Source organism: Scyliorhinus torazame, chromosome 12, assembly GCF_047496885.1.
Source record: "Scyliorhinus torazame isolate Kashiwa2021f chromosome 12, sScyTor2.1, whole genome shotgun sequence".
NCBI classification, from domain to species: domain Eukaryota; kingdom Metazoa; phylum Chordata; class Chondrichthyes; order Carcharhiniformes; family Scyliorhinidae; genus Scyliorhinus; species Scyliorhinus torazame.
Window position 1 is genome coordinate 152,078,653 of NC_092718.1, and position 27,735 is coordinate 152,106,387.

General features: G+C 46.6%; 1 long non-coding RNA gene across 1 annotated transcript in view; it reads left to right on the forward strand.

Moving 5' to 3' along the window:
• Positions 1 to 14,063: 14,063 nt before the first annotated feature.
• Positions 14,064 to 27,735, forward strand: part of LOC140386666 (uncharacterized) — a 144,621-nt gene continuing 130,949 nt past the window's right edge. Inside the window, exon 1 of the long non-coding RNA XR_011933648.1 lies at positions 14,064 to 14,209. This is a non-coding gene — a long non-coding RNA (uncharacterized lncRNA). The remainder of the gene's footprint in view (positions 14,210 to 27,735) is intronic.

Genomic DNA, 27,735 nt, shown 5'->3' on the forward strand with positions numbered 1-27,735 from the left:
TGTGTGTTGCCAGCGGGAGGTCTTCTGGCTAATCGCTCCTTTCATGGGCAGGGCACAGAACACAATGACCAGACAATGCAGGAGAATGACGATGGCTTGCAGTGAGGACAGAGCCATACTCCTCAAATCTCCTGTGAATGTCTGACTCCTGCCTGACTGAAACCAGATCATGACTTACCACTGAACAGGGTGATTGTAGTCAATGACACATCTCAGCCGCTATTGCCTCCTCCAAGGTTAGGGATGCCAGTGTGGGCCTGCACCTATAGTGCAGGTGGACAGACTCTCACAAGTTGTCAGCCGATGACTCCCTCATGCTAAAGGAATGCTTGCACAGATGCCAGTGCATTGGGCTGGGTTGGGGTAGGGGGTGTCTGTGACCAGGATTACATCAGCATGACTGCGCTGTTACAGTGAGAGGGGAGGAGAACCATTGAGCTGCCATCCTCTCTGCAGAGGAGGTTGAGAATGAGACAATGTTCTGCTTCCAGCCTGAAAATGGAGGTTGGCTGTGCACACTGCAATGAAATGAGAGCAGGCGGGGGAGCTGTACTTTAAGGGTGTACTTTAAGGGTGCATAACATGATTTGCAATGGATTAAGTGGTGCTAACATCGGTGGTTAGTATCTACTCAAGCCTAAACTCACTAGTACCCACACTGTGACTATAATTCCTTTGCTTCACTAGCGCTGCCATCTCCTCCCACATGGGAGGTTCACCACCTTGCTGACAGGCCATTTGTTGCGCACCCCACTGGCCATCCACCTTGGCCCCTTGATCTGCAGAGTGACACCGGCCGTATGGCTGTCACACCCGCCCCCCAGCCCCCATCCTCCACCCCATCACCCCCGCACCTGACTCTCCACCGTATCAACCCCCCCAACCGGCTGCCACCCTCTGACGGGGCATAACGCAGCCCACGCAAGGGCAATGCCCACAGTAGCCCCTACAGGAGGGCACCAGACAGGGTGTGGAACATACCGCTGGCGAGGTTTGCTCCTGTTGATGGTATCCCTGGTACCAGGGACAGGCACAAGGGCCAGTGCCCCTCATGGTGCTGGGCACTGATGGGCTAGACTCGCGGGGATGGGGGTGGTGGGGAACCCGAGAGCAGAGTCTGCAGTGCCAACTGGGCCACCGTAGCCATTGGACCTCGTTGGGCAAGGGGTTTGCACTACACTAATATGTCAACAATGGTGGCTTTCCTCTGAGTTGCCGCAGCCCTGGGGGATGCACTGCAATTGTACGAGCTGGAGCTGCTTGAAGAGGAAGAAGCTGCAGCAGTGGTACCTGCCCCAGAGGTACAGGAGGCAGATGCTGATGATGGAGAGCCAGCCGCCCAACTAGCCAAGGAGGAGGAGGTGCAAAGGAGGTGCCCCATGAGGCCTCGTGTGTACTGGCAGTGCCTGTCATTTGAGGACCTGTTGGATCGAGCATGCCGTAGAAGACTCCGGCTGATCATAGCCCATCTGGCACTGCGAGGGAATGGGGGAGGACACCCACTCCCGGTGGCAACCCCCTCCATGATACATACTTGCTGCACTATGGGATGTGGGCCAAGGGTTGGTAATAACAGCGGGTATATTCCATTAGATGGAGGATGCTGACAACACGCTCTGCGATGAGCTCAAGTGCTCCGCATCATCCAACAACATCTGATTCCAGCCCACTGTAGGACTTTACACCACCTACCTGGGTGATTACTGCACGTGAAGTGGCCATTCCATCAAGTGGTCCCATCAAATCCCCTGGGGTGACGGAGGTGGGGGAGGTGGGGGGGGGGTGCACCAGTAGGGGGTGATGGGATGGGGGTGGGACACCGGTGCGGTGAGCAATGGCTGAGCCAAGCCCACCCCCAATGTCCACCCATTTCCCTCTCCACTCCCACCCGCGCCCAGGTGTTTAATGTGAAAACATGTATACAGATTTGTGCCCTAGCCCCTATAACTAAACCCGTGCCAACTTAAATAGTGTCTAGTTTTCTGGCCTTACGGGCCCTAACGCTATGTCTTGGTGGATCCCCAGATGGTACATCGGAGTGGAGACGGCCTGCTGTGATTCCTGCCCTGCTACCTGGGTCTCCTTTGGCGGGCATATTCAGGGGCGACCAGGCCTGGAAGTGTCCGGCTGTTGCTCGGATGTACCAGGTGGTGTGGTGCGCCATGTTCTGCCCACTGCCCATCAGATGCGGCAGGCACAGGAGGGGGGGCAACCTGAGGCACTGCGGTGTTCCGGCACCTTTCCTGCAGGAGTCACCGGCAGAGGCCCCATCACCTCCTCCTCCCTTGGGGTGCCACATTTCCCCCGGGTTATTCATGGGATGGGGTGCGAGCGGAGCTATCCCCTATGGCTCCTCCGCCACCTGCCGCTGCCAGTCCTGGAGGCCTGCTCTTGTCTCGGCCAGGATCTGCATGCTGGGAGCCATGAAGCACAGGGCGTGGACCACCTCCATCTGGGACTGCGCCACATCACCCATTGACTGTGCCACCACCTTCTGGGTCTGTGCCACATCAGCCAGTGACTGTGCCATCTCCCTCTGAGACTGGGCCACCTCCCTCTATTTCTGTGCCATGTCGACCAGCCCCTGGACAATGCCGCAGATGCTCTCAGCCATAGCCCGCTGTGACTGGGCCACGCTCAGGAGCCTCGGCCACTGCCTGCACATATTGCCCCAGGCCTTGGACATGCTGATCCATAGCTGAAACCCTTGCCTGAAGGCCTCCACCGCGGACGCCACCCGTGTGGTGTAGGCCTGGATGACATGCATGTCCGGCTTCACCTCCTGCTCCTGCACACAGTTGGACTCCTGCGTCTGCAGGTGCTGGATGCTCGCTGACAACCCCTCATGCAGTCCCTGGCTCTTCAACTGCATCTCCACAATCAATGGGGCTGTCCATCCCAGAAGCCTGAAACCTGTCTGGCCGGCAGCTAGTTCCTGGGGTCAGACACCCTCCGACCATCCGCCCTTTTGGGAGTTCCTATCTCCACCTGATGTAACGGAGCATGAATGTGGTGCGCACCAGATAGTGTCCCAGGAGCTTCTTCACTAAAGTGCCCAACTGAGGTGAGTGCCTCCGGGATGTTGGAGGGTGTTGGCGACAGCTGTGATGGGAAATCTGTGTCATCATCGGATTCGGGCTCTGGGGTGTCCTGCGTCTCGGATGGATGGATCTCGTCTGTGTCGATGTCTTCGCCGCTGCTCGGCACCTTGGTTTCTGGCTGTGGTTGGTGGCTGCGGGCACCAGAAGGATCCGCCCCATCACCCGAAGCTCCTGGAAGACACAAGACAAGAAGTATGATTACACTGCGGGCCGAGGGGGGAGTGAGGGTGGTGGGTCTTTGGGGGTGGTGTGACAGTGGTGTGGGGGTGAGGATGGTGTGGGGGTGAGGGAGATGTGAGGATGGTGTGGGGCTGCAAGCAGCGTGGGGTGTGAGAGTAGTGTGAGGGTAGAGTGAAGGTGAGGGTGTTCCGGCACCTTTCCTGGTGTTGAAGGGGGAACACATGAGTCAAGGGGAACCGTAACCCAGCGGGGTCTCACTTCCTCGCACAACGCCGATCTGCACCCCGGCAACTGCCCTTTCCTCAGGCCCGCCAACTATGTTGAGGGCCCTCTGCTCTGCTGCGGTGAGGGGCCGCAGGTCCGGCGGTCCCCCTCCATTCTTTTCCCGCTCCCGACGGTTATGGGCAGCCTTCTCCTTGATGGGAGAAACAGAAATACACAGTGTTAGACAGTTTGAGGACGCATTCAGCCCAGCAAGTATGTATCTAATGGCTTCAGTAGCCAGGGCACCCGGCCATGGCGGCCAATATGGGTGCTGGCATGTGGTGCAGAGTGGGGGTTCAAGGCGCCCTCTGGATTGGGGGCGTGGTTACAGGTGTGTGTGACGAGGGTTGGTGCCAGGAGCATACTATTGCCTACTCACCCTGGCCACCCTGAGGAGGTTGTGCGTTTTTTTCCGACACTGCTGGCCAGTTCGGACAGTGTTACTCGTGGCACTGATGGCCTCTGCCACCTGCGCCCAGGAACGGTGAAAGGCGGCGGCTGTCATCCTCCTTCCTGAGCCAAGGTACAGGGTCTCTCGCCTCTCCTCCACAGTGTCCAGCAGCTTCTCAAGCTCGACGTCCGTGAACCTTGGTGCCGCTCTCCTTGCTGCCATCATGCCTAGAGCCAAGATCCTCCACATTGAGCAGCCTGACGAAGACGAGTGCATGCAGTTGAATTGCATCATTGTACTGCGGATATCTCCCATCAAAATCCCTGTCCAGGTGAATGGTCACCCGTTAGAAATGGAGCTGGGCACGGGAGCTGCAGTCTCAGTGATAGGATGGCACACGTTCGAAAAGATCAGGATGGGAATCCAGCATTCGAACTTAAGTGACACCGAGGCGAGGGTGATAACATACATGGGGTAACCACTAGCCATAGCGGGTACAACGAGGACCCAAGTTGTCTATGGACAGCAGTCTGTCAGGTTGCCCTTGATAATAGTGCAGGGCCCCGGTCCAAGTCTGCTGGGGCGCAACTGGCTCCAGAGGCCCCGTTTGGACTGGCAGCAGATTTTCAGGATGGGCACCTGGGAATTATACGAAGTCCTGGGGAAGTACCCGGAGGTTTTCCAGGGGGGGTCTGGTAAGATCAAAGGTATCATGGCCAACATACATGTAGATCCTGAGGCCCAACCAAAGTACTTCAGGGTCTTCCCAGTTCCCTCCGCATTGCTGACAAAGGTGGAGGATGAACTCAACCGCTTGGAAAGCCGAGGAATCATCTGGGTGGTACAATTCGCAGGTTGGTCAGTGCCGATACTGAAACCTGACAAAACTGTCCGCCTGTTTGGGGATTACAAGCTGATAGAGGATAAGGCCTCTCCTTTGGACAGATACCTGATGCCAATAATAGAGGAGCTCAATGCGAAGTTGGCTGGAGGACATGAGTGATGCATACCTCCAATTGGAGCTAGAAGCGGTTTCCAGAAAAGTTGTGACCATTAATACCCACAGAGGCTTCTATGAATATACAAGGTTGTCATCCGGAGTGTCATTTCCAGGGGGTCATGGAGAACATCCTCCAATGACTACCGCGAGTGGTGGTCAACTGGGATGACGTCCTGGTCACCGGAGCCACCGACAAGGAGCAAATTGGAGGAAGCCCTCCATTGGTTTTCTGATACAGGTGACAGACATTAAGAGAGGAAACTGTGTTTTCTACATGAAAGAGGTCACAGACTTAGGATATTGTGTCACCCGAGACGACTTGCATCCAGTTAGGAGAAGATGCAAACAATCAAACAGCTCCCACGCCAGATAACGCGACCGAATTGCGGTCATTCTTAGGACTCGTGAATTATTACGTGAAATTTATCCCTAACCTGGTGACCATCCTCACACCACTGCATGTGCTACTGAAGAAGCATCAAGAATCGGCATAGAGACTGGCACAAGAAGAAGCCTTCGCCAGGGTAAAGTGGTGGCTGTCGTCATCAGGGTCATTGACCCATTGCAACCACTCAAAGCTCCTTTTTGTCACTTCTGATGCCTCCCCGTATGGAATTGGGGCGGTGTTATCCTACCCACATGGATGACGGAAAGGAGAGACTGATAGTCTATGCATCACGGACATTGGCCGCTGTGGACTTCAACTATGCCCAGATTGAGAAAGATGGACTGACTGTCATCTTTGTGGTGAAGAAATTTCACCAGTTTGTGTATGGGCATCGGTTCACCATCATAACAGACCACAAGCCATTGCTCGAATTATTTAAAAAGGACAAGGCGAGTCCGCCAATAGCATCTTCCCAGATACAGCAATGGGCCCTATTGTTAGCGGCGTACGAGTATGTGTTTGAGTATCGCCCAGGCATGCAGATCGCAAATGTGGACTCTCCAAGCCGACTCCTATTGTTGACATGCACTGCCCCCCCTCCTCCCCGCACCCCCCGCATCTCCACCAAGACCGACGAGGTCGTATTGACCTTAAGTTTGATGGGTACCTTTCCAGTCATTGCCGCACAAATACGCGACTGGACACTGAAGGACCCAACATTGGCAAAGTTATATCATATCGTTTTACACGGGGGCCAGCAAGGGAAACTGCCTAAGCAGCTGTGGGCTTTTGAGACCAAGCAGCAAGAGCTCAGCCTGGAGGGCTGTATCCGCCTGTGGGGAGCTCATGTTGTGATCCCAAGTCAGGGAAGACATGTCGTACTCCAAGATCTACACAATGGACACCCGGAGTGTCAAAGATGAAAATGCTAGCCAGGAGATATGTATGGTGGCCAGGCCTGGATTATGACATTGAGCGACTGGCCCAGAAATGCACCACGTGTCAGAAACATTAGAAGCTCCCCATAGCCGCACCACTGCACCCAGGGGAATAGCTGAGCTGGCCTTGTAGTGCGGCTACATGCAGAGTTTGACAGGCTCAATGTTTTTGCTGATAGTGGAGCCCATTCCAAATGGCTAGATCTCCATCTAATGCCATCCATCGCTTCAAAGCTTCAAAGGCCACCATCGAGAAGTGACCACTCTCATTCAGTACCCATGGTATCCAAGAGGTGTGAGACACGGTACCCCGTTAACCAGTGAGGGGTTTGCATGCTTCATGAAGACAAACAGGTGAAACACATCCAGATGGCCCTTCCTAAGGGTCTGGCTGAACAAGCAGTGCAGACTTTCAAGAAGGGTAAGGTATGAAGAAACAGGCCATGGGATCTGTGGAGACAAGACTGGGGCAGGTTTTGTTCAGCTACCATACCACACCACACTTGACGACTGGAGTGGCACCGGTTTCATCATTTTTCCCTCAAAGTGGTATTTGCCATTTTCTGTACAGTTTTCTGTTTTATATAACTGCAAGGTCCCCTCAATTATTTTATTCAAAATTGAACGGTCAAATTTCTTGTCTTTCAATAACTGATTTTGGGGACACGTCTCATGGTTTCCTGAATTGGTTAGCTCAGTTGACTAGATGGCTAGAGTATGGCGCAGAATAATGCCAACAGTGCAGGTTCAGTGCGTGAAGCAGTACATGTTCAAATGCAGCAAGGCCTAGAAAATATCCAGCCTTGGGCTGACAAGTGGCCAGTAATATTCGCACCACTCCAGTGCCAGGCAATTACCATCACCAACAAGAGAGAACCTAAGCATCTCCCTTTAACATTCAATTCCATTACCATTGCTGAATGTCCCACTACCAACACTCTCGGGGTTCCCATGACCAGATACTGAACTGGACGAGCCATATAAATACTGTGTCTACAATGGCAGGTCAAACGCTAGGAATCCTGCGGCGTGTAACCCACCTCCTGACTCACCAAAACTGGTCCACCAACAGAAGGCACAAGTCAGGAGTGTGATGGAATACTCTCCACTTGCCTGGATGGGTGCAGCTCCAACAACACTCAAGAAGCTTGATATCATCCACAAACATTTATTCCCTCCACCAACGAAGCACAGTGGCAGTAGTGTAGGAGCAGAAGTAGACCATTTGGCCCGTTGTATCTGTTCCGCCATTCAATAAGACGATGGATAATCTGGTATAGTCCTCAAGTGCACTTTCCCACCTCATCCTCATTCACCCTTAATTTCCTTACTGATTAAAAATCTGTCTCTCTCAGTCTTGAACATACTTAAACACCTCAGTCTCTACAGCTTTCTGTGGTTTCCACAGAATTCCATAGATTCACTACCCTATGAGAGAAGAAATTCCTTCTCATCTCTGTCTTAAATGGGCGACCCTTTACTCTGAGATTATGCGCTCTGATCCTAGACTTTCCCACAAGAGGAAACATCCTCTCAGCATTTACCCTCGCAAGCCCCTGAGAATCCTATATATCTTAATAAGTTCACCTATCATTCTTCTAAACCCCAATGAGTACAGACCCAACCTACTTAACCTCTCCTCATAAGAAAATCACTCCGTACCCGGAATCAACCTAGTGAACTTTCTCTGGACTGCCTCCAACACCAGTATATCTTTCCTTAGATAAAGAGCCAAAAATGTTCACAAGTATTCCAAGTGTGGTCTAACTAATGCATTGTATAGTTTTAGCAGGACTTCCCTATTTTTATCATAGATTATCATAGAATTTACAGTGCAGAAGGAGGCCATTCGGCCCATCGAGTCTGCACCGGCTCTTGGAAAGAGCACCCTACCCGATGTCAACACCTCCCCCCTATCCCCATAACCCAGTAACCCCACCCAGCACTAAGGGTAATTTTGGACACTAAGGGCAATTTTGGACACTAAGGGCAATTTATCATGGCCAATCCACCTAACCTGCACATCTTTGGACTGTGGGAGGAAACCGGAGCACCCAGAGGAAACCCACGCACACACGGGGAGGATGTGCAGACTCCGCACAGACAGTGACCCAAACCGGGAATCGAACCTGGGACCCTGGAGCTGTAATGCAACAGTGCTACCCACTGTGCTACCATGCTGCCCATAATTTTGTGGAAGTGCATTAACCCTTGTCACTAGGGTTTGTACGGAGCCCTGGGAACAAGGTCCCGTGCACTATGGACCCCGGAGCCGAAGAGATCAGTCCCATGATATTGAGTTCTGTGCCTGTTACTTATCTGCCTTTGCTTTTCATCAATAAACCTCTTGTTAACAACTGGAAGCCTCCAATGTAGTCTTGAGCCACCACATTGGCGACGAGGTAAACGGTTCGATCGCAGCCGGCAGTACGTCGTGAATTGAGTGGGGAAAGAAGGAGCATTTGAAAAAGGAAAGAAGCATAAACAAGAGTTGGGAACCATTAAACCGTGAGTGAAATACCCATCATTGATAACTTAATTAGGAACCTCGCGTCCTCAGAGCCTCCCAACTCGAAGGTATTTGATCAGATAGTTAAGTTGGTCAAAGAACAACCCTGGGGCAGCACGGTAGCATTGTGGATAGCACAATTGCTTCACAGCTCCAGGGTCCCAGGTTCGATTCCGGCTTGGGTCACTGTCTGTGCGGAGTCTGCACATCCTCCCTGTGTGTGCGTGGGTTTCCTCCGGGTGCTCCGGTTTCCTCCCACAGTCCAAAGATGTGCAGGTTAGGTGGATTGGCTATGATAAATTGCCCTTAGTGTCCAAAATTGCCCTCAGTGTTGGGTGGGGTTACTGGGTTATGGGGATAGGGTGGAGGTGTTGACCTTGGGTAGGATGCTCTTTCCAAGAGCCGGTGCAGACTCGATGGGCCGAATGGCCTCCTTCTGCACTGTAAATTCTATGGTAATCTATGAAAACACTTCAACCCAAGGCTTTTGATTATCTTCCATCATTATAAATTTAATTCAACAGTCAGGATCCTTGAAGAGCCCATCTCAGCTTTCACAGCCAGGCTTCGTCTGCTCATGAAGCACTGCAAGTTCAGGACCGCACTTAATGACATGTTTCTTGATGGCTGGTTTGTGGAGTCCACAACCTGAATATACAGAGGAAGTTCCTGGCTGAAACCACCATAACGTTGGAAACAGCAATCAAGATTACTCAGGCGAAGGAGTCTACCGCGAAAGGTGCCACTGAGCTCCAAAGCGTGGCTGAAGAGGTGGTCAATTAAATATGAGGCAGTATGGCAACAAGGTGCTTGGTAAGATCAACAGGCATCGCAGAGAACCAGACATGGTCCTTAGGAATGGACCGGAGTCAAAGGACAGGGAAAAAGTCGGGGCGTCAACCCAAGTCAGTGGTGGTCTGCTATTGTTGCTGGGGAGACCATTCTCAAGAGACCTGTCTCGTTTGGGACTTCATCTGTTTCTGATGAAATCACGAGGGGTTACATTCAAGCATGCTGCTGTGCTAGGCAAAGCACGACAATGCAACAAAAAAAAACAGCAGCAGCAGTCCAAGCGCCACTGAACATAGTGGAGAAGAGCTCCGGAGAAGAGCATGCAATGTATGGGTTGAATGCAGTCCAGTTGAATAAGATGACCCCAACTGAAACTATCTTATGGGTAAATGGCAAACCCCTCATAATAGAAGTCGACACCGGGGCTTCGGTGACCATTGTGGGACCCCAGACTTTCAAATATATCTGTGATGGAACTCAGCCTTTAAGTTTGAATAGTACCACAACCAAGCTTTCCACTTACACTAGTGAATCCTTGAAAATTCATGGAACCACCAGGTGGTTTATAACAATGGGCCAACCTGCCCTTGGTTGTTGTGGAAGGGCGCAGGCCCAGCTTGATGGGAAGAGACTGGCCACAGAAGATTGGGCTCAATTGGCTGAAAAATGTTTACATTTCCAACAGTGTCCTCCAAGATGTCCTGAGGCGGTATGAAGGTGTTTCACAAGGAACTGGACTGGATCAAAGATGTCAAAGCCAAAATTTCTGTCAATCCAAATTCGACATCCAAGTTCTTCAGAACCAGACCAGTGCCCCATACCCTGAATCTGAATTTAAGAGATTAGAAGAGCTGGGCATCATCAAATTGGTTCAGTTCTCAGAGTGGGCAGCACCCATAGCCCTGATCTCAAACTGGGTTGTTTGATAAGAACTTGTGGGGACTACCAACTAACCATAAATTAGCTGTCCAGGTGGAAAGGTACCCGATTCCTCAGATTGAGGACCTCTATGCCAATTTGGCACAGGCCTTACATACTCAAAATAAGACCTCAGCCATCCAAACCTGCAACTAGAATTGGATGAAGGGCCCCAGCTGCTTGCCACAATAAACATCCACAAGAGCCTCTTTCAGTACACAAGACTACCATTTGGCATCACTTTAGCCAATGCTATTTTCCAGCATTCGATGGAAAGTTTCCTTCAAGGAACTCCCAAGGTGATGATCTACCTCAATGACATCCTAGTCATCGGCACCACCCCAAAGAGCACATGTCTGGCCTGGATGAAGTACACGGTGGTCTGTCTCAAACTCACAAAATGTACTTTCCAGGCCTCAGAACTGATGTGTTTAGGATTTTGTGTCGATGCGACAGGGTTGCATCCTCTCAAGGAAAAGGTCAAGGCCATACATGAAGTCCCAGCACCCAGGAATGTCAGTGAGCTCAAATCCTCCATCAGTATGGTAAATTATTATGGAAGATTCATTTCCAAGTTAGCCATAACATTGGCACCATTACATTAGTTACTAAATAAGCATCAGCAGTGGCAGTGGAGAGAACTCCAAGAGGAAGCTTTTCGAGTGGTGAAGCAAGCCTTGCAGTTCTCGAATCTTTTGCTTCACCTCAACCCGGGGAAACCAATCATGCTCACATATGATGCAAGCCCTGATGGTATAGGGACCGTTTTATCCCACAAGATGCGAAATGGTTCTTTGCCTCAAGGGCCCTTTCAGAAGCGGAAAGGAACTATGCCCAGATCGAAAAGGAGGACTTACCAGTTATATATGGTGTGAAGAAATTCCACCAATATGTGTACAACTTACCAAGGCTCCTGAGACAGCACTTTCAAAACCCACAACGACTATCATCTCGGCGGACAAGGGCAGCAGACATATAGGAACACCACCACCTGGAAGTTCCCCTCCAAGCCACTCTGTGGGTGTACCTATACTATAGACCAGTGAACCTTACTTCTGTTGTGGGCAAAATCTTGGAAAGGTTTATCAGAGATAGGATGTATAATCATCTGGAAAGGAATAATTTGATTAGAGACAGTCAACACGGTTTTGTGAAGGGTAGGTCGTGCCTCACAAACCTTATTGAGTTCTTTGAGAACGTGACCAAACAGGTGGATGAGGGTAAAGCAGTTGATGTGGTGTATATGGATTTCAGTAAAGCGTTTGATAAGGTTCCCCATGGTAGGCTACTGCAGAAAATACGGAGGCATGGGATTCAGGGTGAATTAGCAGTTTGGATCAGAAATTGGCTAGCTGGAAGAAGACAAGGGGTGGTGATTGATGGGGAATGTTCAGACTGGAATCCAGTTACTAGTGGTGTACCACAAGGATCTGTTTTGGGGCCACTGCTGTTTGTCATTTTTATAAATGACCTGGAGGAGGGCATAGAAGGATGGGTGAGTAAATTTGCAGATGACACTAAAGTCGGTGGAGTTGTGGACAGTGCGGAAGGATGTTACAAGTTACAGAGGGACATAGATAAGCTGCAGCGCTGGGCTGAGAGGTGGCAAATGGAGTTTAATGCAGAAAAGTGTGAGGTGATTCATTTTGGAAGGAATAACAGGAAGACAGAGTACTGGGCTAATGGTAAGATTCTTGGCAGTGTGGATGAGCAGAGAGATCTCGGTGTCCATGTACATAGATCCCTAAAAGTTGCCACCCAGGTTGAGAGGGTTGTTAAGAAGGCGTATGGTGTGTTAGCTTTTATTGGTAGAGGGATTGAGTTTCGGAGCCATGAGGTCATGTTGCAGCTGTACAAAACTCTGGTGCGGCCGCATTTGGAGTATTGCGTGCAATTCTGGTCGCCGCATTATAGGAAGGATGTGGAAGCATTGGAAAGGGTGCAGAGGAGATGTTGCCTGGTATGGAGGGAAGAACTTATGAGGAAAGGCTGAGGGACTTGAGGCTGTTTTCGTTCGAGAGAAGAAGGTTAAGAGGTGACTTAATTGAGGCATACAAGATGATCAGAGGATTGGATAGGGTGGACAGTGAGAGCCTATTTCCTCGGATGGTGATGTCTAGCACGAGGGGACATAGCTTTAAATTGAGGGGTGATAGGTATAGGACAGGTGTCAGAGGTAGGTTCTTTACTCAGAGAGTAGTAAGGACGTGGAATGCTCTGCCTGCAACAGTAGTGGACTCGCCAACACTAAGGGCATTTAAATGGTCATTGGATAGACATATGGATGATAAGGGAATAGTGTAGATGGGCTTTAGAGTTGTTTCACAGGTCGGCGCAACATCGAGGGCCGAAGGGCCTGTATTGCGCTGGAATGTTCTATGTTCTATACCACATGGGCGGCTCACCGCCACCTTCTCAAGGGCAACCTGATGGGCAATAAATGCTGGCTTAGCTAGCAATGCCCACATCCCATGAATGAATTTTAAGAAATAAAAAAATAAACTTGGCTTAATTCCCTTCAGCATAGAGGATTAAGGAGTGATTTAATTGAGGTGTTTAAAAATATTAATGATTTGATAGGCTAAAATACAGAAAACATATTCCCTCTGACGGTATACTTGGTAACAAGGGGTTATCAGTAAAATTAGTGCTAGGTCATTCAGGAATGAAATCATTGAGCACTTTTGAAGAGAAAAATAGAAAATAGTAGCAGGAGGAGGCCATTTGGCCCTTTGAGCCATCTCCACCATTTATTATGATTATGGCTGACCATCCAACTTCTTCTATTGGGCAGGAGATACAAAAGTCTGAAAGCACGCACTAACAGGTTCAAAGTCAGTTTCTTCCCCGCTGTTACTAGTAGCACTATGCTCCGTATGCTCACCCGATGCCTGTGCCTCTGCATTTACATTGTGTATTTATGTATGTCCTATGTTTTTTCATGTATGGAATGATCTGTCTGGACTGTACGCAGAGCAATACTTTTCACTGTATGTCAGTACACGTGACAAATCAAATCCAAATCAATAGCCTAATCATACTTTCCCCCATATCCATAGGACGTGGATGCTGGGATGATTGGAGTTTACAAGACTGAGGCAAATTTATATTCGGTAGGACTTTGAGTAAAGCTAAGCAAATGGGGTGAGGAGTGCAGATCAGTTATGATTGATCAGTGAAAGCAAAAGGCCACAGATGTTGAAAATCTGAAATAAAAATGCTGCATATGTTCAGGCAGCCATTTTTTTGGGAGGGATGAAGATGAAAGCCCTCAACTTGAAATGTTATCCCTGTTTCTCTCCACGGTAGCTACATGGCCTGCTGAGTATTACGACTTTATTGAATTGGTCTCTGCAATGAACCCCAATCTCTCCTAGATTGAGTGACAGACTGTGTCGTGAGTGGCCGCTGAGGAGAGTCTCATGGGTCATCACTTTCAGGAAAGGAATGTACCAGAGGTGAGCTGAGGGTTGAGTAACTGGCTATCCGAGCCTGTAGTTGGCGCTGTGTCCCGTTTCCCTCTCCCGAGCTTGTGGCAGCGTCACCTCTCTCCGCTCGGTCAGTGTGTTGTTGGTTGCTGCGGCCGCCGCCTCCATGGCGACGGATTGGCGACTTCCTCTGGCCCTGGAGTTGGGAGGGACCGAGCCAAAAAAAAAGATGCACAAGCGGCGGGGCCTCTGCAGCTCGGGATTGAAGGAGGATCGCGGCTGAAGGATCCCGGCCTCAGGGTAGGTGGGGTGGAGGATGAGGACGAGGAGAGTGGTACCCAGGAGGATGCAGGATGGGGAGCAAAGCCCAGCCAGTGTAGGGAGATGCTGCTCCTCACGTCAGTAACAGGGCCTCTGCTGCCAAACACCCCAGTGCAGAAGAATTGTAAATCCCGTGGCTTTTATTGCGTATACTCGCCAAATTTTAAGCATTCATCTCTTTTTGAAGGATTTAGTTTGAGACAATATTGACATACCCATCATTGTGTAGGCTCCAGACTTTATTGGAAGAGCAAATCAACATTTGATAACTTTTTTTTTACCCCCTCCCTCTCTCTGCCCCACCGCATTTTGCACAATTCCTGCGGTTTGGATCTAGCACCTTGTAACTTGGCAGGTGCCGGGAGAACAAAGAAACGCAAGGCACTTCAATGTTGGGTTTTTGTTTTGTAAAACAAGTGACCCAACACCTACTGGGCTGAGTCACGCCGGCTCTGATGTTTACTGGCAGCCCTCACCCCGAACAAGAACAACAAAACAAATGAGCGTCCGCTTGCCCATGTTAATTGGCTTCATGAATAATTTAAAACATATAGCTCAGAGGATTATAGTAATAGTGTTTGACAACATATTAAAGTGTTGGAGTTAATATCGTGTTGCTTTATTAAATATAATATAGTATTCAATATATGGTTAAGTGTTGCTTGGTTCAAGCAAATTATGACAATTATCAATAAATTTTAGTTAAAACATTAAAACATTTTATGAAAATTCTGTGTTTACCTGCTAATTATGATTGAAACAAAAACTGTATTATAGTTAACACTGTCAAACTCTCTCAAATTCTTAATTCCTGAAGTATTAAAACGTTGATTTTCATATTATATGAAATTTAAAATATCAAAATTGTCTTATTTTGAAGAATGTTGTTAATGTTATAATATTATTATGGTTTGTAATATTTTTTTATTATGTTTCATCAGTTTAGCTTATAAGGAGCATTGCTATAATGGTAATCATGTTTAATGGACAAAATCCCCAAACCATTTCTGGTGAATGCAATTGTTTTAAATGGACAGAACTCCAAGGGGAGCTGATGGTGGTAACTATTATTAAGCTCTGCCTGTGGCTTCTGATATTCTTTTCAAGATCCCAATCACACCGTCTCCCCAAGGTACTGCTGCTCATTTTAAAGTTAGTCTTGTTGATGTCAGCACCGTGGAGTTGCCGACTTTAAAAAAAAAAAAAATTATTCCTGGGACGTGGGCATCGCAGGCTGTGCCAGCATTTATTGCCCAACCCTAATTGCCCTGATGGGGTAGTTAAGAGTCAACCACATTGGTCTCGAGTCACATATAGGCCAGACCAGATAAGGATGGCAGATTTCCTTCCCGAAAGGACATTAGTGAATCAGATGGGGTTTTTACGATAATCGACAATAGTTTCAAGGTCATTATTAGACTTTTATAAGAGCAGAATTAGGCCACTTGGCCCATCGAGTCTGCTCCGCCATTCAAGCATGGCTGATATTTTCTTATCCCCAATCTCCTGCCTTCTCCCCATAACCCCTGATCCCCTTATTAATCAAGAACCTATCTATCTCTGTCTTAATGACCAATTTTAATTCCAGATTTTTAAAATTGAATTCTGCAGTCCTGGGATTTGAACCTGGGTCCCCAGAGCATTATTCTGAGTTTCTGGTTTACTAGCCCAGCAATACTATTACGCCACCATCTCCCGCATATAGAGACTGCCTTTTTAAACATGCAGTTGTAGCGGTGAACAAAGATCGTGCTGAATAACATCAGCTGGAATGATATTCGATTTCTCGTACATTTAGACTCAATTAAACCATCACCTTCCAAAATCAGCTGGTTACAGATACCTATCTTCCATTGGGCAGCTGTTTGTAAGTGACACAATGCAATCTTAGAAGCAGCTTAAACTGCACTGTCATGACATCAAAAAATTGAAGCATTTCTAGGAATATGGAAAGTTGTGATGCAGTTGCACTTACTTCCTTTCATTATTAGGATTTACGTGTGAATCCAGCCCAAACTGGTGGGGTGAAGATCTTCCTCTCTATAGGGCTACAGAGATCCTATGTGATTTGATTTTTGGCACTCTGGTCTTGTTCTGAAGGATATAGGTCAATGGCTTAATATCACTTGTAATTCATTATAGGTTGGCATAAAAATTACATCCTTGGGTCCCTTCACTTCAGTCGGATGATTATGTAAATGAGAAATGGTCATGACTGCCATAGAACTGGCGAGACTAAGGGCGGCACGATGGCACAGTGGTTAGCACTGCTGCCTTCTCCGCTGAGGACCTGGGTTCGAACCCGGCCCTGGGTCACTATCTGTGTGGAGTTTGCACGTTCTCCTCGTGTCTGCTTGTGTTTCACCCCCACAACCCCAAGATGTGAAGGTTAGATGGATTGGCCAAGCTAAATTGCCCCTTAATTGGAAAAAATAATTGGGTACTCTAAATTTTTAAAAATAGAACTGGTGAGACTAACTGGAGCTTGCATGAAAATGTGTTCCACTTACTTTTCATGGAAGAGTTTTGACAAGGGCACAGTTCCTTTCTTTGTGCACTTAAATTGATCCAGCGCTGCTTTCAGGCATTTCCAGTGATGCCTAAAAACTGTGGAGACAAACATGGCATCAGCCATGTTGCCACTGCAGGACCTTGTGGCCAGAAATGAGAATACGTTGTACCTGTTTACACCAGGTAAAAACACACACACATCTATTCCAATGCATCCAAATATCTTTTGTGGCATGTGGCCCTTGTCAAATCGAGGTACAGGTCAGCCATGATCTAATTGGAATTCGGAACAAGCTTGAGGGGCTGAGTGACCTACACTTGTTTCTATTTATGCAGAATTTTTACATACCTGGGAATGCTTGATGTTGGCTGACAAGAGAATAAATGGAACCGTTTCCATTTCCTCAGCAACGACATTCATCACTGAGCTTAAAATTGACTAATATATTTATATAGATAAGGGTTACATAAAACTAATTTGAGAATATATGTTGCTCGAATAACTTCTGATATGGGGAGAATGATTAAAACTTCCGATTTCAAATTTACATATAAATAGAATCATTTTGCAGTGGTACAGTATTAAATTAAGGTACGAGTTAACATGTTACATAATAATGGAATGAAGATTTCATTTTGTCCATTACCTTTGCGACAACAGTAGTTCTAATCTGACAGATTGAGGTCATTGCTTTTGCAATGTGCAAGGTATTCAGATCAATGCCTTTCTTGGTTACAGTTGGGAGCTGGACATCCATTTTGAATTGCGTTTTGGTCCTACATATTGCTATATGAATTGAAATCTGGTCGTATTGAATCTTTGCTGGACCCACTTAAATATTTGGTGTTTTAACCTGTATGATGGGCTCTAATTTTTTTTTAAAACAGTCATTTTTAAATCACTGTTTGAAGCAACACCATAAAATTCACAATTCATCTTCTAGTCATATTCCAACTTGTTAGCCATCATGCTCCATCCTTCCTATGTTCTTTTCATGCTTCATTTGACTGTAATACTTTTTTAATAGTGAAGTGCTTGTACCTATTGCTTCAACAACAACAGTGTGCATTTATAAAACATTCCAAGGTGTCTCACAGAAGTGTTACCCAAACAATATTTGACACCAAGCCGTACAAGGAGACATTAGGGCAGATAAGGGTTAAAGAGGTAAGCTTTAAGGAGTATCTTAAAAGACAGATGAAAAGTGAGGAGGTTTAGAGACAGAATTCCAGAGTCTGGCCTCAGTAGCTGAAGACCTAGGCGCCAATGCTGGAGCTACTAAAATTGTGGATGTGTGTGGGTTCGGAATTGGAGGAATACAGATATTCTGGCGGGTTGTAGGGCGAGAGGACATTGCAGGGGTCAGAATGGGCAAGGCCAAGGAGGGATTGGAGAACAAAGATGAGAATTTGAAAATCGAGGAATTGTTTATTTGGGAGCCAGGTCAGCGAGGACAAGGGTGACAACTGAATGGGGCTTGTTGTGAGTTAGGATATGGACAGCTATGTTAGGATTACGGAGGGTGGGAGATTGCAGATTGACAAAGAATGTGTTGGAATAGTCAAGCCTGGAGGAATAGTCAAGTCTGGGATTTCAACTGGGTAAAATGCAAACGCACACTACTCTTATGCAAATGAATTGTTCCATATAGGAACAAAGTTTACAAACATTGGACTTGGATCTAAAAACTGACATTGATATTGTTTTGATCACTTTGATTACTAAAGCTGTGTCATTAAAATTAGTTTGATAAATAAACTATTTTTGCTAAATTGTGTCATCCTTCCTCAGTTGGTAGAAATCTTATATTGAGCCAGAAGGTCTTATGTTTGAGCTCTAATTGAGAGATGAACACATTTCAGTGCAATTGCTGGCCTGATGGATGTGGTATATCTGGGGCCAATGGATGTGGTATATCTGGATTTCCAGAAAGCCTTTGACAAGGTGCCACACAAAAGGTTACTGCATAAGATAAAGATGCATGACATTAAGGGGAAAGTAGTAGCATGGATAGAGGATTGGTTAATTAATAGAAAGCAAAGAGTGGGGATTAATGGGTGTTTCTCTGGTTGGCAATCAGTTGCTAGTGGTGTCCCTCAGGGATCAGTGTTGGGCCCACAACTGTTCACAATTTACATAGATGATTTGGAGTTGGGGACCAAGGGCAATGTGTCCAAGTTTGCAGATGACACTAAGATAAGTGGTAAAGCAAAAAGTGCAGAGGATACTGGAAGTCTGCAGCGGGATTTGGATAGGCTAAGTGAATGGGCTAGGGTCTGGCAGATGGAATACAATGTTGACAATTGTGAGGTTATCCATTTTGGTAGGAATAACAGCAAAAGGGATTATTATTTAAATGATAAAATATTAAAACATGCTGCTGTGCAGAGAGACCTGGGTGTGCTAGTGCATGAGTCGCAAAAAGTTGGTTTACAGGTGCAACAGGTGATTAAGAAGGCAAATGGAATTTTGTCCTTCATTGCTAGAGGGATGGAGTTTAAGACTAGGGAGGTTCTGCTGCAATTGTATAAGGTGTTAGTGAGGCCACACCTGGAGTATTGTGTTCAGTTTTGGTCTCCTTACATGAGAAAGGACGTACTGGCACTGGAGGGTGTGCAGAGGAGATTCACTAGGTTAATCCCAGAGCTGAAGGGGTTGGATTATGAGGGGAGGTTGAGTAGACTGGGACTGTACTCGTTGGAATTTAGAAGGATGAGGGGGGATCTTATAGAAACATATAGATTATGAAGGGAATAGATAGGATAGATGCGGGCAGGTTGTTTCCACTAGCGGGTGAAAGCAGAACTAGGGGGCATAGCCTCAAAATAAGGGTAAGTAGATTTAGGACTGAGTTTAGGAGGAACTTCTTCACCCAAAGGGTTGCGAATCTATGGAATTCCTTGCCCAGTGAAGCAGTCGAGGCTCCTTCATTAAATGTTTTTTAGATAAAGATAGATAGTTTTTTGAAGAATAAAGGGATTAAGGGTTCTGGTGTTCGGGCCGGAAAGTGGAGCTGAATCCACAAAAGATCAGCCATGATCTCATTGAATGGTGGAGCAGGCTCGAGGGGCCAGATGGCCTACTCCTGCTCCTAGTTCTTATGTTCTTATGATGTATTGTCATAAGTCCCATCCTTTTCATGCCCTATTGTTCCTTTTGTGATGAATGTGGGAATTTCAGATGTGTATTATTATAGGTATTTAGTGCAGCAGGGGTTACAATTCTGGGTTAGAGTGTGTTTGAATGCTGCAGTCATGTTTTAAAAGAACCTTGGTTTGAAAGGTTGGGAGCCAGGGATACAATGAAAGCATTGTAAAAAAACTTGGACTCATTGCATTTTGTTTGATTTAGGGGATTCCCTGCTAAGCTAATTAGATTTCAGCTTGGTGGGATAATGTTGCTGGGAGGAGCTAGGGTTTCAGGTATTCTGTTGGAAAAGCAGGTCACTGCAGTTCTGGATGAAGCTGTGACCACAAGTCAGGCAGCTTTGCTCTCTGCAGTTCCGTTAAAAGAGATTAACAGTCTTTAAAGACTGTCTGAGAACAAAGGGGAGCTGAAACAAGCTGAATAACAGCTTCTGAAGACATACAGCCAGGGTTTCTGGTCTCTTGTCTTTAAAGCAGCACGGTAGCATAGTGGTTAGCACAATTGCTTCATTGCTTAAGGGTCCCAGGTTTGATTCAAGGCTTGGGTCACTGTCTGTACGGAGTCTTCACGTTCTCACCGTGTGTGCGTGGGTTTCCTCCAGGTGCTCCGGTTTCCTTCCACAGTCCAAAGATGTGCAGGTTAGGTGGATTGGTCATGCTAAATTGCCCTTAGTGTCTAAAATTGCCCTTAGTGTTGTGTGGGTTTACTGGGTTATGGGGATAGGGTGGAAGTGTGGGCTTGGGTGGGGTGCTTTTTCTAAGAGCCGGTGCAGACTCGATGGACCGAATGGCCTCCTGCACTGTAAAAAAGATATTCTATGAAAAGCAGTGTCAACAGATCTCGCTTAAATAACATTGCTGTAAAACAAGTGTTCCTATGTGCCATTAGTGGTTACAGTGTATTGAGAGCTAACATGGCTCTTTTTTTCTTGTTTAAGTGGGAATAAAGATAGCAATTAAGGGTGTTGTGTTGACTGTATTGAGTAGTATTGTTTAAGGGGTATAAGTTATTTTCTAGTATGATAAGGATTTTAATACTGTGCTAGTAATAAAGTTTGTTTTCATATTCTGTATCCTTATTTCCTTTTAACACTCCAGGAGCAAGGTATCCTTTCCTCACAGTCTTAAAAAATTAAAATAAAATATTGGGGATTCTGTCTAGTATCCTAGCCACTGTTGGGGTCTGGCCTGGGATTGTAATACTTTCTATTGGATGTAGTTATTTGAAGAAGTACAGGAAAGTTCTACATGTCCTGGCCAACATTTATCTTTTAACTTACATAACAAAATTGGATTATTTTGACATTTGTGCGGCTTGCTGTCCATAAATTAGCTGCAACATTTTCCTACATTACAACAGTAACCATACTTCACAAGTACTTGCTTTAAGGTACTTGGGGAATCCCTAAATCGTGAAAAGCGCTATATAAATATATATTTTTTAAAAAACATTGAAATGCACAGCAAGTTGATCAACATTTGAGAGCGAAAAAAGATGGAACATTCCTGGGTAAACGCTTCTTCAGTTATCCATTGACATGTTAACCTACCTTTTACTTTTTTAACTGGGATGCTGGATGTTTCTATAGTTTTATGTTTTATTTCAAAGTTTTGCATATTCCTTAAGCTGGCATAGCTTTCTTCCTTCTCTGTGTTACTAGAATGTACACCTGCAAAGCCTGAAGAAAGGCATGAGTTTGTTAATGTATTAATAATTTGAAGATCTCACTCAATGGTATACGGCACCTTAATACAATATTTCTTCTCATTGTGGATGGACAAGGCAAATCTAATTTTGAAATAGCCATAATTCAAATGGAAGTTATTTTCCCTTAGTTGTGTCTTACAGTTTGCTTAGCAGTCTTGAGTTACTGTGACACCGTGCACTTTTTACATGTATGTTGTCATCTGGAGCTATAGATAGTGATGAAAGAGGCTCCAACATTCTTTCTATATAATTGCAGACCAAGAATCTATTCCACTCTTACTGCCTGCCATTGGTATGTGTTTGAAGGATTTGTAGGTTGATACTCAACCTGTTTGGCCACTTTGTGAATGTATGTTCATTGGCCATCAAGTCCTTCAACCCTTGAGCTTCTAGCTAAGAGGCAGGAGTGTGGCCCACTGCACCACAAGACCTCCATTGTTTTCTCTCGCCAAATATTTAAATTATTAAGAATGGTACATATCTTCAACCTTTCAATACCTGCCACCACCTGTCTGTCCAACCCAAACTGCACCGCCATATCCCACTTTGGCCTTTTGTCCCCTACTCCTTTGCGTTCTCCTCCATTGAGTGTATCATCATATTCCATCACGCTTGTCTATCCATTAAAATCCTCTTGCTCGACTGTCCACTTGAGCTCTGCCCTAAGTTTCTTATTGAGCTATCCTCACTGCTTTCCTCCCTCAGCCTCTGCACTGAACAACTACTGATCCTCAATTATTTCAACCTCCATCCCAATCCACCATACACCCCCCCCCCCCAAGCTTTCAATGTCATTCTGTCCTCCTTAACCTTTCCCTCCATGATTACTTTTTTGTATCCCTCAGTTTCCTCCTCCTCCTCCCCTTGATGAAATTCCCCCCAAGCCACTTGTAAACCTCTTTCAAATCTCTGACACTCTAGCCTTTGATCCTCTGCTCACTGTGATTCTTCCCATCTTGAATCTGCTCAAAATCACTTCCTTCTACCTATCAATGGAGTGTCCCTTGAAGAAAGGTTTTTGGCTTATCACATGGCTTCAGTGATGTCATTTTGTGGGTGGAGCTGAGCTGTGGCTGAGAGGTTTGTTCTAGTTTTGCTTTCAAATTTGACTGCTGTGGACTACAGACAGAGAAAATAAGTATTTTGGTCTGTCTCGCTCTCTATTTTCATTTTAAAGAGTTGTTCCAGAAAATAAAACCCATTGATTATAGTTACCTGCTTTGGTAACTTAAAAGATATAGTTTGCTTTCCAGAAGGGTTTAAGCCTGTTGGTGAGACGGGGTCCGAATCTCAGGAAATCCCAGTCTTATTCAAGTGAGAATGCAGAGTGCTGGGTCACTCCCAAAAGGGGTTTGTGGGATTTTGTTTTTGAATTGGAACAGTTAAGGGGAAATTTATTAAGTGTTATACATAGATTACTGTAGCTGGGTGGTGTCTTTATGTTTGTAATTGATAAAAATAATTCTTGCTGTGTGTTTATATAAATGCTAAGTGCTTAGATTAAAGCTTGTTTGATTAAAGTGTCTGGGAAGACTGTTGAATCACACCTGAAGGGAAGGCTCTTGTGCTTATCCTGGCCCAATTCAACATAAAGGTTGTAGATCAGGTGGACTTCATTATATTCTTTGAAGTTTCTAAACCCTGGCGCATAACACTACCTTATCCTGAGTAAATATTTTACTGTCTTCCAACCCTGTTATTTACCTTTTCTCCTGCTCCCTTAAGCTAAAGGACCAAAGTTGAATAAGATATGTATTGAATAATACACTCTATATGGATGTATACATTGTATATCAGATTTCATGCATATGCAGTGAAAAGCAGCTCTCTCGGACCACTCCTTTCTCGCTAACTCCACCGCCCCTCATGTATTGGATACGCAGCAATTTTCTCCAGTTGAACATTGAGAAGATTGAAGCAAATGTTTTCAGTGCCCAAATCCTGTTCCACAGCCACTAACTCCATCCCTCTCTCTGGCCACTACATTATGTTGAACCAGATTGTTTGCAACCATGGCAATCAGTCTGACCTGAGATGGGCTTCCTCACTATCATCAAGACCATTTCTTGCCAGCTTTATAATATCCCCTGTCTCTGTCTGGCCCATTGATTATTGAGTCCCTCATCCTTTGTTACTTCTAAATTACTCCAAAACACTTTGAGCATATCCAAAGTTTTGCTGCCTTTTAACCTAATCTGAGCCAAGTCCCTCTGCTCGCTGACGTGTAATGGTTCCTCATCTGGCACCACCAAATTTAAATTCCTATCCTTTTTAAAATGCTCCATGGACTTTCCCTCATTATTTCTGTAACGTCCTCCTAAAAGCCTCGGGTCTCTGCTCATCCAACTCTGGGTCGGGATTCTCCGATCTGAGTTCACCCAGCCATCACTACCAGCGAGAACGGAGAATTTGGCGCTCAGCCAAAACTCCGTTAATTGCAGCGGGACTGGAGAATACGCTGGTGTGACGGGACAGAGAATTCCAGCCCTGGCCTCTCGTGCACCCCCGATCTTCATTGCCCCACCATTGGCAGTTGTACTCTCAGCTGGCTAGGGCCTAAATTCTGTCCCTAAATTACTTTACCTTTTTGATTAAGATTTGTTCACCAATCATAATATCTCTCCTTGTGGCTGGTTGTCAAATTATATTCGATAAAAGCTTTTGTAAAGCGCCTTGGGATACTTTACAATATTAAAGGCACTTTATAAATGTGAGGTGCTGTTACATACAATGCACATGGGCCCTGCTCTTCTCTGTCAAAGCTACTAATTTCTCTTTGATTATTCTGGAATGCAAGGAGATCCCCATTACTTTTTTTCCCAACTGTTTCCTCAAACTCCTTTTCGCTGCACCTGCCACTACCACTTTCAACAAAAGTGCAAAGAACTCATGGATTTCCTTGTTCTTATTGATATGATATTTTCAGCTGCCTTCCCTTGTTTGTTTACCAAACCAAGCTGCCCCAAACGTTATCACCCTGAAGCCACATACTTTACTTTCTCTCCTACCTCTCCCTTAGCTGTCTCTGGGATGTGTTCCTACTTTCAAAGGTGCTATAAAATTAAATTCCACTAAGTGGAAGGTATTGCGTGCTGGAAGAAAGATAGGGTAATTTAAGTGAATAGTGTCAAGGTAGCAAGAGGAGAGGATGACAAAAAAATTGGGAATAGTTAATAGCTTCAAGGAACCATGTCCTCACACTGCACAGCAGCACTTAAGAAAGCAAACAGCTGAGCTATTAAGTCAAAGGGCATCATTGCTGAAGTTGGATTGAGCCACTGATCGGCACCTTGAATACTGCAACAGAGGAACACCATGACCTCAAAGTAATTTGAAGAATGATGATGAGACTGATCTTTTGCTTTAGAGAACTTTAAAGACTGAAAGCATTTGCTTTAGAGTGAGGAACGGTTGGAAAAACATTGACTCCTCAGCCTTGAAGTGAGACAACTGAGAAAAGAGTCTTAATAGCCAAATAAATGGAATACTAAAGGTTAATTCTGAGCACTATTTAGAGTTAAACCATAGCTGCATGGCCAGCAGGTATGGGGACAAACTGGTAAGTTTGTGTTAGGTAGTGGTGTCATTTAAGTGGCAGTGAAGATCATGGATTTTTATGGAGGATAAGATGTCAAGAGAGGTGCAGCAAGTTGTAGTCAGTGTGCAGACAAGAGACTGGTGAAATACTGGAAAATAGCAGATGATAACACTGTCATGATATGCAAACATGCAACCAATGAACACTCAGAATAGGACACAACCAATGGGCAGTCAGGACACTCAAAGGTGGCATCACCACAAGGGGGCATGACATACACACTAAAAGGGATGAGGCACTCACACCTGGTCTCTTTCCACAGACAGACATCTAGAGAGTTTGACAGGGTTGATCAGCAGCATCACACCCCAGCATGTGGTTTAGAGCAAGCTGGTACAGTTCGACTGAGTTACTACAGTTAGATTAGCAGAGAGTCAAACTCATTTGAGAACTGTGTTAATAGTTCAATAAACACGTTGAACTCATTTCAGAGTCTGGAGCATCCTTTAGTTAAGACTGCATCAAGTAGCAGCCTGTGTTATCCGAAGCAGCATAACACAACAAACATAACCAAGATATGTGGCGAGTAACCTGGCAAAAAGCAGATGGAAGATGATGTACTTTTTCTCTCATTTAAAGGGCAGCATAGTAGCACAGTAGTTAACACTGTCACTTCACAGCTCCAGGGTCCCAGGTTCGATTCCCGGCTTGTCTGTGAGGAATCTGCACGTTTTCCTCGTGTCTGTGTGGGTTTCTTCCGGGAGCTCCGTTTTTCTCCCACAGTCCAAAGACGTTGAGGTTAGGTGGGTTGGTCATGCAAAATTGTTTTAGTGTCCAAAGGGGTTGGGTTGGGGTTCCTGAGTTAGGGGTATGGGGCGAAGATGTGGGCTTAAGTGGGGTGCTCTTTCCAAGAGCTGGTGCGGAGTCGATGGGCCGAATGGCCTCCTTCTGCAATGTAAATTCTTCTATGTCTAAAGCTTCACTACAAACATGGCAATTGTCTGCAATTCTGCCAGAGAGTCAAACACCTATACTAGATGGACTGCAAGGGTTCAAGAAGGCAGCTTGCCAGCACTTTGTCAAGGGCAATTAGGAACAGACAACATGTTCACACCCCAGGGAAGAATTGAAATAAATAATTTGGATCTAGTGTCCACTTTTCTACATTTGCAGATTAATGTCTGCAGAGAATTGAGTATTTCACTGTCTGATGTGGTTTCCCCACCAGAATGACTCATCTGGAATGCACACATGCTGCCTCTTCATGTGACAAATCAAAGTAAGGGTCAGGATTCGATTTCCTCTGTGGTGTATGTCAGGGATGCGCTACAGTTTAAGAATGAAATTAGTGTTGGGCATTAAGCAAAGGTTTTCAATTATATAAGATGTAACCTTTGCAAGAAGGTGAAGATTGGCATTGGGTTCTTAGCAGGTTTTGTTTGAATGGATTTGATATCTATCTGCAGAGAACACCATGTTGGTTGGTGGGTTGAAAGCAGCGAGATGTCAGTGTGACAGTGATTTGTCAACAGACGCCTAGCCCCCAACCCATCCCCAGTTCTTCAGAGTTCACAGCAGCAGTGCATAGAGTATTCTTTTGGAAGTGATGCCTGTGTGTCCACTGCTATCTGGTTGCTGAGCAATAATGTAAAATGGGCGTTGCCCACAGCAGCCTCTACGGCAGTGGCGATGCGGATGCACCTGAACACCGAGGTTTCTGAGGTCCCGGACTAGTGGCTGCGGAGCATAACGCTGGCATGGACAGCATCAGCTGACAGTACCCCTGGCACCAGGGAGGATGCCAGGGCCAGAGTCCCCACAGTACCGGGCAACATTGGGACCAGGGGTGCGGGGATCGGCCGGTGGGGGGGGGGGGGGGGGGGGGGGGGGAGAAACGTGAGGGCAGAGCCTGCATTGCCAACTGTTGCCACCATGTAGCCCTTTGGACCTTGTTGGGTATGGGGTACGCACCACGATAACATGTCGGACTTTCACCCTCTGCAGGCAATGGATATTGGAATTCAACCAGCAATGATGGCCTTCCTGCTAGTCGCTGCAGCCCTGGGGATGCCCTGCAGCTGTACCAACTGGAGCTGCTTGAGGGGGAGGAAGCTGCAGCAGCGGAGCATTCAGCAACGGTGCGTGCCCTAGAGGAAGCAGCCGCCCAGCGTGGAGAGCCAGCCAGGCCGAGGAGGAGGAGGTGTCAAGGACATGTCGCATGTGGCCTCGCGTGTACCGGCACCGCCTGACATTCGAGGACCTGCCGGACTGGGTATGCCATCGAAGACTCCCATTGAGCAGGAAGACCGTGCAACATATCTGCCAGATCATGGCACAACTGGCACTGTGGGGATATGGGGAAGGACACCTGCTCCCGGTCGCCGACAAGGTGACGGTCGGTGTGAACTTTTCCACCACAAGTCCTTCCAGGCGCAAAATGGGGATCTGTCCGGGAGCTCAGAAACCTCGGTGTTCAGGTGCATCCGCATCGTCACGGAGGCCACATATGGCCAATTGGCACAATACACCCACTTCAATGTGGACGTGGCCCACCAGGGTGCCCGAGCAGCTGAGTTCGCCGCCATTGCCAATGTACCCCGG